This window comes from Capsicum annuum, chromosome 7 (assembly GCF_002878395.1).
Source record: "Capsicum annuum cultivar UCD-10X-F1 chromosome 7, UCD10Xv1.1, whole genome shotgun sequence".
Taxonomy (NCBI): domain Eukaryota; kingdom Viridiplantae; phylum Streptophyta; class Magnoliopsida; order Solanales; family Solanaceae; genus Capsicum; species Capsicum annuum.
Genome location: NC_061117.1, coordinates 131,883,732 through 131,899,136, shown reverse-complemented (window position 1 = coordinate 131,899,136; position 15,405 = coordinate 131,883,732).

Below are 15,405 nucleotides of genomic sequence, written 5' to 3'. Positions count from 1 at the left end.
TATATATTTTTTATACTAACCACATTGAACCAAATTTTAGGAGAAATCTGACATACCTAATGTCGGACAGAAATTGGCCTTAAAAACAATTCAAGATGCTTGGAGAACATATAAGTGTTGGTTTAAGAGTAAGCATTATTCTCGTATCTCAATGATGAGGTTCGAATGCAAAAAAGGCCAAAAGATGTTTCAGAAGTTGAATTTAAAGTTCTCCTTGATTATTGAAACTCTGATGAATCTTAAGTAAGATAGAAATGTCACTATGTTTTATTGTTTTTCAAAAAAAATTATATTTTTTGTCATATTTAGAAAGTCATTGTCACAGGTCCTTGCTGGATAGTAACTTAATATTATGATATACTGGTGTTGTTTATATATATAATGATGATATAAAATTGCAGAAAACATCTCAGACTAACAAGGAGAATCAAAAAAAGTTGAGATATCTGCAAACCGTTTGCAAGAGAAGTTTTGCATTAATACACGAGGTTTGACGTTTTCTCTAATTATTAATTAAATATGAAATCGTTACCTTACTTGGACAGATTATTATGTTAAGTTTCATATTATCAGAAAAAAGAAAAAAAAAGTTGATGGTGTTGTGTCAAGCAAAGACTTCTTTGTGGCTACTCGATCAAGGAAACTGAATCGAACCTAGAAGAAATCATGTGGCGACATAATTTGTAAAATTTTATGACATTTTCTAATTTAATGTTTACTGAGATAGTTTATTTGATTTTAATTATTGACTCAGTTATATTTAATTAAATCCTTTCTCATAGATTTTATTTACAGGCAGAAATGGAACAAATACAAACTCAAGAAAGAGAAGATGGTACTGAGCTAGTTGATGTCTTTGCATCATTCATGGGACTTGAGCATCCAGGTTTTGTAAGATTATATGGGCGTGGAGTTACCAAGACATCATTGAAAGATAATTTGGGAAATCCTGCCTCCTCTTTGGATGAGATGCTGGGCCAAAATATGGAGGAAATAGAAGAGAGGATGAAACAAAGAATGCTAGAAAAATTTGAGGAACAAAAGGGTACAATGCAACAACAAATTGCAATTAACATCATAGAAAGACTTCAACGCCTTAACCCGGATATACAACTTAACCCTGACCTGCTAGCATTTTGTGTTTGTTCTTGTTCATCAGAATAAACCAAAGGTAATTACTTGTTCTACTTTTGCCTCAGTTTTTCTTTTTTTTTTACTTTTGTTTGTGCAATGCCCCAATTTTATACCCCAGATGCTACACGCTTACAGTCCCGAAGGACCACAAGCTAACCCATAATTAATATCTGTTGTGAGCACTGAAACATGATACTATAATAAATATGGAAAAATAGGCTAAAATACCATATGGTTTAAAATCTTTAAATATTGATAAAGTGTATCAACTGAAATAATAATCTATAAAAATAAACATTGTCTGTAAACTGGTTTGAAAAGCCTCTAATTTGAAACTGTCTGAAAGTGTAGTTGATGGGACAATCCCCCAACTAACTCCATCTGCTGAAATACTGAGTTTACTATAATAATGAAATAAAAGAATATCCTCGATAGATGAGGACTCACTACTAAATCTACTGTTGGCTGAATCTGGATCTATCTATGTGCGGTTAGGAACCTGAGCGTCCGAATCTATGATAAGAGATATCATACCACAAAGAAAGAGTATGCGGTTAGTACGTAGAATGTACTTGTATTCCTGATGAGGTAAGACTGAATGCAAGGGTTCATATTCATGAACAATAATTAACTTAATGATAGAGACAAACTTGACATAAAAGTACATGGATAATTGATACTACTGAAAACACTGCGTATACAATACTGTGGACACACATAGATATATACTGTATCTGAGCTTTTCTACAGTTGAGTATTAAGTTTTGATAACTGAGTAACTAATATCTGAAGTTACTAATAACTAAATTACTGATACTGATTGACTGTGTCTAACAGTCCTAATTCTATAAAACTAATCTAAATTCTAAACTGAGACTGAAACTGAAACTAAAACTGTGGGAGGTAATCATCTAACTGACATGACCCTTTTCTGAATAGATTTGGGGTCCAACCTATAACCCCAGTTGGAAAGGTGCTAATACATTGCCATGGGTACTAACACTGGCTGTGAGTTAACCCTAACTAATAGGAAGACATTTTGTCAACCCTCACTAATAGGAAATCTCATGAGAGATATGTCAACCCTTATCTAGCCGGAATTCATCTCAACCTATGCTAGCTACGTAGTTCTATAACTCAGGGATTGCTACTAAGGTTCAAACCCTACAATAATAGAAATTTCCCCATCCCTGGGTTCGCTCGTTGCTGAATCGTACTCCCAACTGAAAGACACTGGACTGGTTATACTGAACTGGACTGGACTGGACTGATACTGAGTTTACTGAGTTTTCCTGAGTTCTGTAGCTGACTGAGAGTACTACTAGTCATGACATGACTGATACTATTCTGTAACTGACACTGACTCTAGGTAAACAACTAAATTTTTGGAAATTAACTACCCTCAAGACTCGATAACGTCAAAATAAAGGTATAGCATAATCTTGAATAACATAGCAATTTTCACTTGGTCATAATTAATTCATAGAGGCATGTCATCAAACACTTGTAAAGCATTAACTTGTACATCAATGGGGAAGACATATTAGCATGCTGTAATGGCATTATTTCATTCTCATGGATAATGTATCAAACACATGGGAGGCATAACAAAATCATGAAATCATAAACACTTAGGGTTGACATGGTTTCAACAACCAACTTGAAAATTGAAGGGTTTATCATGAATATCATGTAAATCAACACATACTAGGATCAATTCTTGGAACTTGTAATTTAAGTCGTGGATTAAAACACAACAACAACATGAAACATGAATTCAATTCTACTAAATCATGAAAATTTATAAATACACAATCTTTGTATTTTAGAAAAAATCTTCTTGGACTTCATGGGTGAAAGGATCCCATGAATGAACACCTAACATACCTTAGAAGATTCTTTCTTGAAGTTTCTTGGAGGAAATTCTTAGGCTTGTTCTTGACTTCTTGAACTAGATTTTTTGCCTCTTTGATAGAGAATGTTTTATTCTTGAGAGAAAGTGAGGAAATAATGAGATAATAGGTCATTTAGGGATCGATTTCGTGTTTAGGTTGATTAGGGCCGTGAAAAAAGACTCAAATACCTATGGAATGACCTATAAATTAATAACTGAAAAACCCAATTTGGGCACCTGGCGCAACGCACCACTATCGTGCCAAGCCACTGGAAACTGACAATTAGGAATGTGGTTGGAGGCGCGATGTGGTGGAATCACATTGCTATGCGGAATGCGACCTGGAAGTTCACCGCGACGCGGTGGGATCATATTGGAACACTGGAAAAGGACAATTCTAAATTGAGGGCTTGGCGCGATGCGCCAATATCGCTGAACAACACTGAAATATACCAAGTGCCATTCGGCTGGCCTCTACGACGTGCAGACATGTATTTAGGTGCACTGCTTTACAAAAATGACTCTAACTCTTCACCCGAGAATCAGATTTGGGTGAATTTTATATCGTTGGAAAGCTAACTGAATTTCCTACACATTGATGAGGTCTAAACTGAAATATACTAAGTGTTTCAAAAATTTTATAATGGATAACTCATGTACTGAGAGTTAGTTTAAGCTAGGAAACTTTTGGGGTATTACAGTTTGCTTGTGAAATTCTCTATTATTTGAGTAGTGTTAAATACTTTGTTCTGGTTGTTGAAAGAGCCATTAATAGATAGTACCTCCCCCATTCTTTATTATGAAATTAGTAATTTCCTCTCTATTGGACTATTTACTTCTCTTAAGAGATTAAGCATATAGAATGTTGTTGTTCCATTTGGACTATTTACTTCTCTTAAGAGATTAAGCATATCATTTGTGTGGTTCTTATGATGACATGATTTCTACTTATTTTAGTCTCTTTTTGTACTATTCCCTATTTTTCGTGAAAGCATTGACAAGAGAAAAGCGGGAAATCAGTGATCAGAACGACTATTGGGGGGGTTTTGTGTAGAAGTCTAATTTCCACCTTATCATCTACATATTCATTGTAGTTGTTTGACTTTTGTTTAGGGAAGCTTTCTACTTATTAAATATTGCTAAGCACTATATGCGAGAGTTCCTATAAAATTATGTTCTGGAATATCCTCCTTATGCTACTATTCGTTCATGCTTTAGTGCCACAACCTCAAGGTATAGAGGTTGTTTGGGATATACCTGCAACTCAAAACAAATAGTCGTTATATTGGAGCAAGAAAAAATATGTAGAAACAAAACAACAGGTAGTAACGGAAACAAAACAAAAGCGCACATTCATCTATAAAGGAAAAAAATGCAAAGTAATCCACTAGGATTTGTAGCTATATTCTGTAGTTTCTTGCTTATACAACCTTGTTTAGGGAAAGTTCTGTTAGATAGTTTGGTCATGTTAGATAATTTGGTGGATGCTTTAGTCTAAGTAATATACTTATCAGTTAATAAATAGACTTAAGGTGGAACCAATAACTAGTTAGGCATATGTTGAAATTATAAGTCACATAGGACTACTACTATATAGATAACAATAGTATCAATGTACTGCATATGGATAGAAAGTTACCTGATGCTAGCATACTATAAGAGAGAGTACACTTGCCTTTGAAAATGAAGAAGGAGCATTAATATTAATTTAACGTGATCATGTATCTATCTTAATATAAAATCTGATATTTGTTCTCCTTAAGCTTAATCATTCAGTTTTGATTGCCTTGACTCAGTGGTGAAATTAAATCGATATACTCTTAATATAGATAGATTTTAGCTCATAGAAAAAAAGTACACGCTCTATCACATGAGTATTTGATACTCATTTGATGTCTGATTTTATTCAACTCAAAACCATAAGTCATGAGTTTATGCTTTGATTTTTAGAACAGCTTACGTTCTATACATAGACAGTGTAAATATATATATATATATATGTATATATGTACACATAAAAAGTCATTTAAAAGATAGTTACCAGCGGATGGTAACGTTGGAACGAGCTCTATTAATGACAGTAATAGATATTGTATCTCTATTTCAAATTGTCAAGGTTGGTTCTGGAAATTGCCCATTTATTGTGATTATATTATTGGTTCTGTAAATCCTTGTTACACTTTTTTCTTGAACCTGTTTTTTTAAAAAATATGTATTCCATGATAATTTTGGACCTTTTTTTCTAAATTATAAGATAAAAATATGAATGGATACTTACAATAATTTCATAGTTGTGAAATTCTGCATTAGCAAAAGTAGACAGTAGTGATAGTATAACCAAAATAAGACAACTTAGACAAGTCTCCAGTTCAGTTTTGTTCATTTGCTTTAATAAAAGCTTAAAATTTGTAATGATCTGTTAGAGGTCTCAATGAAGTTGTGTATTTATAATGTTACAAGGAGGGAATTATAAAATTTGTTTATTCTTTTATTTTAAAAAAAGGATAAGAGAAATACATGGATTTGTAGGTAGATTAGTTTAAAGTCAAACATGTATTTAGAAAAGTTTTAGGAAACTTAGTCCAATGATATGGTGGATTTGGTGTAACTACTTGCAATTTTATTTTGATAAAGTCTTGTGAAGTGTCTTTATTTCTTATGGTTTGTATTGTTGAGGCAGTTGCATTTGAAAAAGGTGATCAAGTTCACTGCGACAACAATGTGAAACAATTTTACATTGAGAACATTGACAACTATTAATGGCACAATTTATTTTGTAGGTGGAGAAAATGAAGAAGCGGATGATGAGAATATTGAATAACGTTAAGAAGATTTTAAATGGTTTTTGTAACTTGTTATAGGACATTTTTGAAATCTACAACACAATGAAACTTATGTCGTAATTTGCTATTTTTCTAGTTTTATGGATATTAAATACTATGGCTAGCTTATATTTTGGATATACAATTTTAATGATGAACATTGATAACAGTTTTGTGATTCTTATTATAGCTTTTATCATGTATTTGAGTTTATTTGTATGTATTAGTTGGTCATTGCAGGGCTACATATTTTTCTAGCAAATTAAACTATTGCAATAGCAACTTAGAACTATTGCTATAGAAAATTCAATGAAACTAGTAAGGCTATAGCACCTACTTGTAAATGTTGTGTTAACTCATTTAAAATATCACTATAGAGTTTGTATATGTCGAAAAATACGGTAGCATTAATCATAAAATTATTGCTGTAGTATAATTAACTATTGGTATATATAAAAAACCGTTGGATACGACCTTATGGAAATCCTTTGTAAACCATTGCTATAGAGTTTATATGTTATTAAAAAAACTGTAGCATTAACGACAAAATTATTGCAATAGTATAAAGTGAGATGTGTAACACATTTATTTAACTATTGCAATAGATATAAAAACCATAGCATAAAATTCTTTGGCAATAGTTTATTTTGTTGCAATTGATGTCAACTAAGTGTTGCGGTAGTGATCGTAAAATCCGTTGCTACAACCATATATAGCAACGGTTTATGAAACCGTTACCAAAATCATAGTAGTAGAGCTATCTCCATGGGACCTGATGAAATGGTTTGTTAACCGTTGCAATACCTCTGTAGCAATGGTTTACTCATCTACTGCAACGGTATTGCCTGTGTTTCCATAGATTCAGTTTTCGGTAGTGAACCATTTCTGATTTTGTTGGCAGTCTCCTATTACTTCCACATGCATTTCATAGTCATTTGTTAAATTTGGGAACCCATATGAGCTTGGACAGGGGAGAACCTAGGTTTAAGAATATAGTGCTTTGGTACCCATTAAACCTGATGTAGAAAAGGTTTAATTATACAATCAATGCATAAAAATTGGTATAAGATGCAAAAATCACCCATGAAATGCAGAAGATACCAAGGTGCTTTGAATTTCAGGTGGAACTTTAAAACTTTGGAGTTAATATGTGTGTTTGAACCTCCTGCGAACCCATGACCCCTAAATCCTTGGTCCACCACTGAGCTTGGGTATCTTTAAGTAAAAGGCTAGATAATATTTCTCTTTCCCACTTAGGCTTTGGTCTTTTTGCTTTGAGACCAGGTCCCTTGATGGTTTGATAAAAAAAAAATTTCTCTTAATGATTTGAGTACTTAACAACTTTTTTGTAGTGGCCCATTTTTCCATAATACGTACATAACCAATTACCTAAAAAAGATGCATGTTCGGTAGGAGGATTGTATGAAGCAGTGTTTTGTCAAATCCAAGACCTTCTTCAAAATTTGATCTCATACTACATAGCTTAGTAAGACTCTCTAATGAAATATAAAAGAAAGGGATTTCTCTATCTCATTCTTAGTGCTATTTGAATTCTTTTCTTGCTCCCTATTATATTCAAGAGAAGCAGAAGGTTCTAGGTTGACCTTCTTTTAGCTTCTCTTTAAGACTATTAACTCCACTTTTCAAGTTATCCTTTTAAGTTTGTCACTCAAAATTTTGTTTTCATATTTAATCTTAGCAACTTTTACTTCAAGATTTGAATTCCTTTAGAATAAGGATACATTCTCTATCTCAATTTGATTTAGTTTTTTAGTTAGAGACACCTTTTCAATAGCATGTTTGTGAAAGGCATCAATAGAGACACTAGATAACTATCTTAACTCTTTCTTAGAATAGTTTTGCAAGTGTTTTTGAACATCAAGGAAGTTTACCACATTATATGCTTTATCTTAAAATTTAGGCATGAAAGCTAGCAAGGATTCCGATTTTATTGATTTATCTTCAATTACAGACATGGATGTGTTATATCCATTGTAATACCTGAAGATTTCTAGCCAATTTCATGCCAAGAATGCCTAGTATTAGCTTTTAAAGTGAATGATAATTATTTCAGGAGGAATTTTCAATATGTTCACTTTTTGTCATGTGGAAAATTCAATAAGCTTTCCATCAATATATGATTCGCTTATGTCCGATAAACGGGTAAGAAGTTATGACTATTTCAAGTTGCCATTGTAAAACAGCGCCATATTGGAAATTTCCAGTAGGTTTCCATGATTATGGCGTGTTGCGCCACCACTCAAATTCAGAATTGTCCTTTTTCCAGTGTCTCAATTTCCCCCGTGTCGTGCTAAAGTTCTAGGTCAAGAAGGAAGGGGCAATGCGATGGCTCCACATCGTGCTATCCCTCAGTTTCCTAATTGTCAAATTCCAGTGACATGGCATGATAGCGCCACATCATACCAGGGGTTCAATTCGAGAAATTTTTAATGAAATTACAAGATGCGTCCAGGGTTAAAAGGGTAAATTTTACACCCTTATTTAAGCCCTTTAACACATGATTTAGCCACTTTTCACCCAAAATACACTCTCTTCTTTCAAGTTCCTCTCAACAAAAAGCCCTAGGATTTTCATAGAAGGTTCAATTCCAAGGGAATTCATCGTCAAATTTTAAGAATCTCTCTATCAATCTTCACAAAATCACGAACTAAGGTATACGTAGTGTTCATCCACGGATCCCTTTCATTCGTGGAGTCCAAGAATCATATTTTAAATAACCTATTGTGATTTCCTTGTTCTGATTTGATTATGTTCATGTTGATAGTTGTTATTTATATTTCAAGATGGTGTCTTGATGACTTTCCATGAAACATGTGAGTTTGTTGATTGAAAACCTATACGTTTGGGTAGTTTTAGATTCTTAAATTGATGATTTCACCTATTCTATAAAGTGTGCATGTAAGGTGTTTGATAAAATGGCTAGAATGGTAGAATCATGTTCCTTATGACTCAATAGTATCTAAATGACAAGTCCATGCTAACTTTTATGATGAAACACAATTTCCATGCTCTTGTTGTGTATTGACTTTTGTGTTATGCAACATTCATGATATTGAAATCATGCAAGTATGTACATATTATATGCATTCCCTTCCATGATCAAGACTATGATAACGATGTGAAGCATGAAATCCCTTATTTATGGCATTATGAATTATGAACTCTATTCCTATGATCAAGAAGTATTACGGATTCTTGGTGTTGGTCATGTATTCAGGAATTTCATGCCTTGTCAGTTTTCTTCTATCGATTCTTGGGGGTACTTGTACCCGAAACATTAGTTGTGTACCTAGAGCCATGTCATGTTTCCATGATACTCTCAGTCAAGCCATAATCCTTAGACTTTAGACAGTCTTATGACTCAGGAAATCTCCATGATCTCATGAACTCAATCAGTTGTCAGATATCAATAATATTCCGTCAGTCACCAAAATTCAGTAACTCAATCCATGTTTAGTTCAGTAAATCATGTTCAGTGTCCATTCTGATGAGAGTAGAAATTAGCACCGAGTGAACCCAAGGATGGGAACATACACTATCAGTTGAGAGAATGATCCTTAGCAGTCATCCTTGCATTCCAGAACTATATAGCCAGCATAGGTTGAGACATCAACACTATCAATGAGGTTTAATGAGGTGGATAAGCACTGTAGATAAGGTCCCCACTATTCTCGTATAGGGGACATTATCAGATGAGGGTCACCCACAGCCTGTCCTTACCAGTGGCGCGGTATTGACACCCTTCCAATTGGGGTTACAGATTGGACCCCATTCAGCCATAATGGCTTATCAGAGGCATCTCAGTTAAATACTACCTCCCACAGTTTCAATATAAGTCTTTGTAAAAAAACTTAGATAGTTCTTTAGATTTCAGGACTATCAGATACCGTCAACTCAGTCATAGTACGGAACTCAGATAGTTCCATCAAATTTAGGACTATCAGACACAGTAACTCAAGTTATCAGTTATATCAGTTGTCATAACTCCAATATCAGTCATTCTAGATGTCAGTAAATTCACGTCATCATTATATAGATTCAATTATCATGTTCTCACGATCTTAATTACTATGTATTCATGTGTGCACTCCCACATTCATATTAGTCAGTCAATTATTATTACATATGCATGTAAGCCCTATGTATTCAGCCTACCTCACACATATACTCAGTACATTCTTTTGTACTGACGCATTTGCGCTATAGTTCTTTCTTTTTATGTTACACCATAGGTTCAGAGACACGACTCCCAAATCAACAACAGCAGTAGCATTCCTGGGTTGAGTTTTAGCAGTGAGTCCTCATTATCTAAGGATGTGATCTTATTTTTTTTATATCAGTTCAGTTTTTAGTTAACGGAGTTAATTAGGGACATGTCCCATCAACTCTTTAGTCAGACAGTTAGAGGCTTTCAGACGACTACCGTAGTTTTCATATTTTTTAGACTTCAGTATTTCAGTTTTGTTTTCGTATCGAGATACCAATCTATGTCAGACATTATTGTTATTATTCAGTTATGTTCAGTATTGAACCTTACAGCCTATCAGTTCATCTTTCCGTATTTTTATGACATATTATGTTGTGTACAGGCATAGATATCAGTCTTGGGTTATCTTGTGGTCTTTTGGGGTCATGAGCACTATGTAGCATTTCGATTGAGCAAATCGGGGTGTTAAAAACTTGGTATCAGAGCCTAAGGTTCAATAGAGTCCTAGGAAGTCTGAAAGCCACATCTAGTAGAGTTTTGTGCATGGGTGTGTTGCACACCACATTTATGGGCAAGAGGCTATGATATGTTTAGGAACAGTTTCCCTTCTTTCAGTATTCATGTCGTGCCAGTGAGCATAATCACAAGTCAATCTCCCAGTCTAATCCTCTTCTTTACTTTATTTCAGAATATGCCTCCTAAGAGAATAAATCAGTCAGCCCCTCAGTCCGAAGAACCTTTGGGCGATCATGTTTCTCATACAAAGTTTAGGAACACATTTACCACTCTTGCTTAGTCAGTAGCTTCCCATAATGAGCGATCAGCTCTCGTTCCAGCCAACCTAGTGGCCAACTCAGCTGCAGCTAGGATTTGGACTTCACCCTAATGAATCTTTCGTCCTTCCACGGGTCTAAAGTAGATAAGCACCCTCAGTAATTCCTAGATCAGGTGCCGAAGGTGACAGACATCATGGGGCTGACTAGTATTGAGAGTGCTGAGCTAGCTGCATATCAGTTACAGAATATGGCTCATACTTGGTTCAAATAGTGGAAATCAGAAAGGTCAGATAATGCAGGTCCTATATAGTGGGAGGACTTTGTCAGTGCATTCTTAGATAGATTTTTTCCTCAAGATCTTAGAGAAGCTAAGGTGCTAGAGTTCGCCAACCTCAGGTAGGGCAATATGACGATGAAAGAGTATTCTCTAAAGTTTACTCAATTAGCCAGATATGGCCCTCCTGTGGTTGTAGACGACAGACCCAAGATGATTAAGTTCGCTTCAGGGGTAAATAATAGTGTGGTTAATGAATACAGATCAGCTATGCTAAATAGTGACATGACTTTAGCCAGACTTTTGACCCATGCTCAGCAGATAGAGGAGCAGAAGATTAAGTAGAGAGAAAAGCTAAATAAGAAAGCTAGGATAGGTAGCTTAAATTTTAGTCAGCCTAAATCAGAAGGAGGAAACCGTTCTCAGTTTGGTCCTAAGTCGTCGATTCCAGCTCTTTCTTCAGCTAGTGCTCCAGCTCCTAAGTTCAGAGATAGAGTGCTAGGCTCTAAGTAGTAGGGTAGTTTTATCAATGCCCGAACTAATCCTCTTTGTTAGACTTATGGTAAGAACCATAAGGGTGCTTGCAGAGCTGACAGCGATATCTATTTTGGTTATGGCAAGCCAGGACACAGAGTCAGAGACAGCCCTTAATCAGGTTATCAGAGTCATCTTCGCTCCTCAGCTCAGTCTGGTTTTTCGAATTAGTAGGGTGCCACCACCAGTGCTACTAGTGGGCAACACCCAAATAGACTATATGCTTTTTAGACCTGAAAAGATTAGGAAAATTCTTTAGATGTAATTACTGGTACATTACAGATCTTTCATGTGTATGTTTATGCTTTGCTAGATCCAAGAGCTTCCTCGTCTTTTGTTACTCCCTATATAGTAGTTAATTTCAGAACCAGTTCTGAAATTTTAAAAAATCCCTTCTCAGTCTCTACCCCAGTAGGCAAAACCATCATAGCTCGGTGGGTATACAGGATCTGCCCAGTTATGATACTTCATAAAGTCACTTAAGCAGACTTAGTTGAATTAGACACGAATGATTTTGATGTCATTTTCGGTATGGATTGGCTTCATTCCTGCTATGCCACAGTGGACTACAGAAATAGAATAGTCTAGTTTTAGTTTCCAAATGAACCATCCTTGAGTGGAAGGGTAGTGTATTCGCTTTTAGGGGTCATCTTGTTTCCTACCTTTGGGTAAGAAAAATGATATCTAAAGGATGTTCTATTATTTTGTTTGAGTTAAGTACACTAGTTCCGAAACTCCCAACCTTGAATCAGTCCCAGTAGTGAATGAATATTTAGATGTCTTTCCCAAAGATCTTCCAGGAATTTCTCCCGAAAGGGAAATAGACTTCGACATTGATCCTTTTCCAGATACTCAGCCTATATCTATTCTACCATACAAAATGGCAACAGCAGAACTCAGAGAATTGAAAGAACAGTTGAAGGATCTCTTAGTTAAGGGATTCATCAGATCTAGTATTTCCCCGTGGGGTGCACCAGTCTTATTTGTGGACAAGAAAGATGGTTCTCTCAGAATGTGCATTGATTACCGTCAACTCAATAAGGACACAGTTAATAACAAGTATCCTCTTCACAGAATTAATGACTTCTTTGAACAACTTCAGGATGCCAGTTATTTCTCTAAGATACACCTCAGATCTCGCTATCATCAGCTCAGAGTTAGACAATGTGACATCCCAAAAATAGCTTTCCGTACTAGATATGGTCACTTTAATTTTTTAGTTATTTCCTTTGGTCTTACCAATGCCCCAGAAGCTTTCATGGACTTGATGAACCGCGTGTTTAAGCAGTACTTGGACATGTTCGTCATAGTCTTCATAGATGATATTCTGGTCTATTGTAACACCCCAAGACTCTAACCAATTGTGCAACCATGACTCAAGATCATGATAAATAAATTATAGTGCTTTGGTTTTTTTCTGATCAAGGGTGATGTGTATTAAGGCCTCAAAGATATCCTAGCAATTAGGTGAATCAAAACATTCCTTATCGGTTGAATTCATGGGAAGGATATTGCCATATTAAAATTCAAATGAGAAAATCTCTCGTTATACGATTAATTTTTGAGCTAATAATCTACCAAAAGATAGATAATTGAATTATCTTTCCAACGATAACAATTTTACCCAAATCCGGTATTGGATCCAAGAGTTATGCCCATTTTACTCCAGTATGTCAGGCTGGAAAACTGAGTGACGACATTTGTGACAAGTCATCTCAAGTGTGACGACTTATAACCAATGTCGACAGCCTTGGGCAGATTTGCACCCCCAGTGACGACATTTGTGACAAGTCGTCACAAGTGTGACGACTTTTCACAAATGTCGTCAACCTCAAGCATAAAATCATAAAATCTACCCTTTTGTGATGACATTTCATGACGACTTGTCACGAATGTTGTCAGCTATTTTTTTAGCAATTAAGGGATATTTTTGCAAGGGTATTTTGGTATTGTCCCATCTTTTGAAGGTCTATATAAATATGAGAATCCCGATCCATACCTAATTTCTTCATTCTCTCATTCAATTTTCTTAAGAACATATATTAGGGTTTTAATCAAGAAAACTTAATCTTCCAAAAATCATTCATATATCTTCAAGATTTCTTCAATAATCAAGTTCCTCATAGTGTGGGCTTCAAGAATCATTTATTACAAGTACGGATAGAGTCTCAAGCACTAGAATTTATCCAATTTAAAAGATTAAGGTATGTGGGGTTTTGAACAAGATCAATTCTTCCGTTCTTGAGCCCAAAGCTTTGATTTCTATCATGTATTTATATGATTTTGCACGTGGGTTTATAACCAAATTACTTCATCATGAGACTATGAGAATATAAATTGTTCAAGCTTTGTTATACATGATTATTTTACTATTCCCAAGTAATAACTTGATATTAATATTGTGAATTGCATATTCTACCATGAGTTGATATTACAAGTGCTTTTAAGATATGTGTCAAGATTTAAGCTTCCTTTTGACAAATTGGATTATTAAGTATATTGATTCATGAGATTGAGTTGCCACAATCAGTCTTGATATTTCTTCAAAGTTATTGATGTTGCCATGATTTAATGAATTGATACATTTTGATATTGAGAAAGATTGATTTGATTTGAGTCGAGTTAGGAATCCAAAAATTGATTATGATTTGATAAATGAGAAAGAGATTTGATTTGGTCTTCATAATAGACCCTTGTGATGTTTGTGGTGGATTTCCTAACGCGTTCTGAGCTTGTGTCTGGGACTAGTATTTAGCACCGAGCGAGAAATGTAGTATTTCCTCAAAACTACCTGCCATCGTAGGATTGATATTGATAATTATCGGCCAGAGGCCGAGTATGAGATTGTGATCACTAAATTTAGGTTGTACTCCCTGAAAAGAGTATGACGCTCCTGTCAATATAGGGTTCTCTCCTTAGGAGGGAAAACGTTGGACTCTATATAGCTCACATAGTTTATGTTTGTTATAAGAACCTCTCATATCCATAAGATTTGAGTTTCTTGAATTACCGAGTTACTCCGAGTCTTGAGTCTTGAGTTGAGTTATTTATGATGATTTATGAGGTTTTCATCATATGATTTATTTACTATGAGATTATGAAAAGTATGTTTCAATCTACCTCAAACCAAGTGAGCCATCATTGTACATATGCATATTTTTCTAAAATTGATGATGATATTTGCATTGTTGCATGCACCCCCACATACTCAGTACATTCCAAAGTGCTAACCCATATATTTTCCTATGGGCTATATTTTCTTGTAATGTAGGCTCAGGTGCTCAGCCACAGCTGCGTTAGCAATAGTTGATTGCCTCAACTACGTTCCTTCAGTGGTAAGGCCTCATGGTTCGAGGACCGTGTCTATATTTTTGGTGATATCGTTCTGTTGTTATGGCTTTTGGTACTATTTGAGTCAGTTGGGGGTTTGTCCTAATGGCTCTTTGAGTTTGATATATAGAGGCTTTATCAGACTAGAGGGTTGGTGTGTACAGACATTTAATATATTTTGGTTCTATAGTCTAGTGTTCTCTAGTATTTCTCATGAACCCTATGTGGTATATCTCTTTGTTTTGCATGACTATTGTTGAATTGAATTCCTTGAGGTAGTTTCTGGGTCCGAGGGTTAGCTTGGGGCTACGGGTATCCCTAAGCACCGTATGGCATCTCAAAAAAAATTTTTGGGGCGTTACAAAGCTTGGTATCAGATCCTAAGTTTTAAGGAGTCCTAGGGATTCTGACAA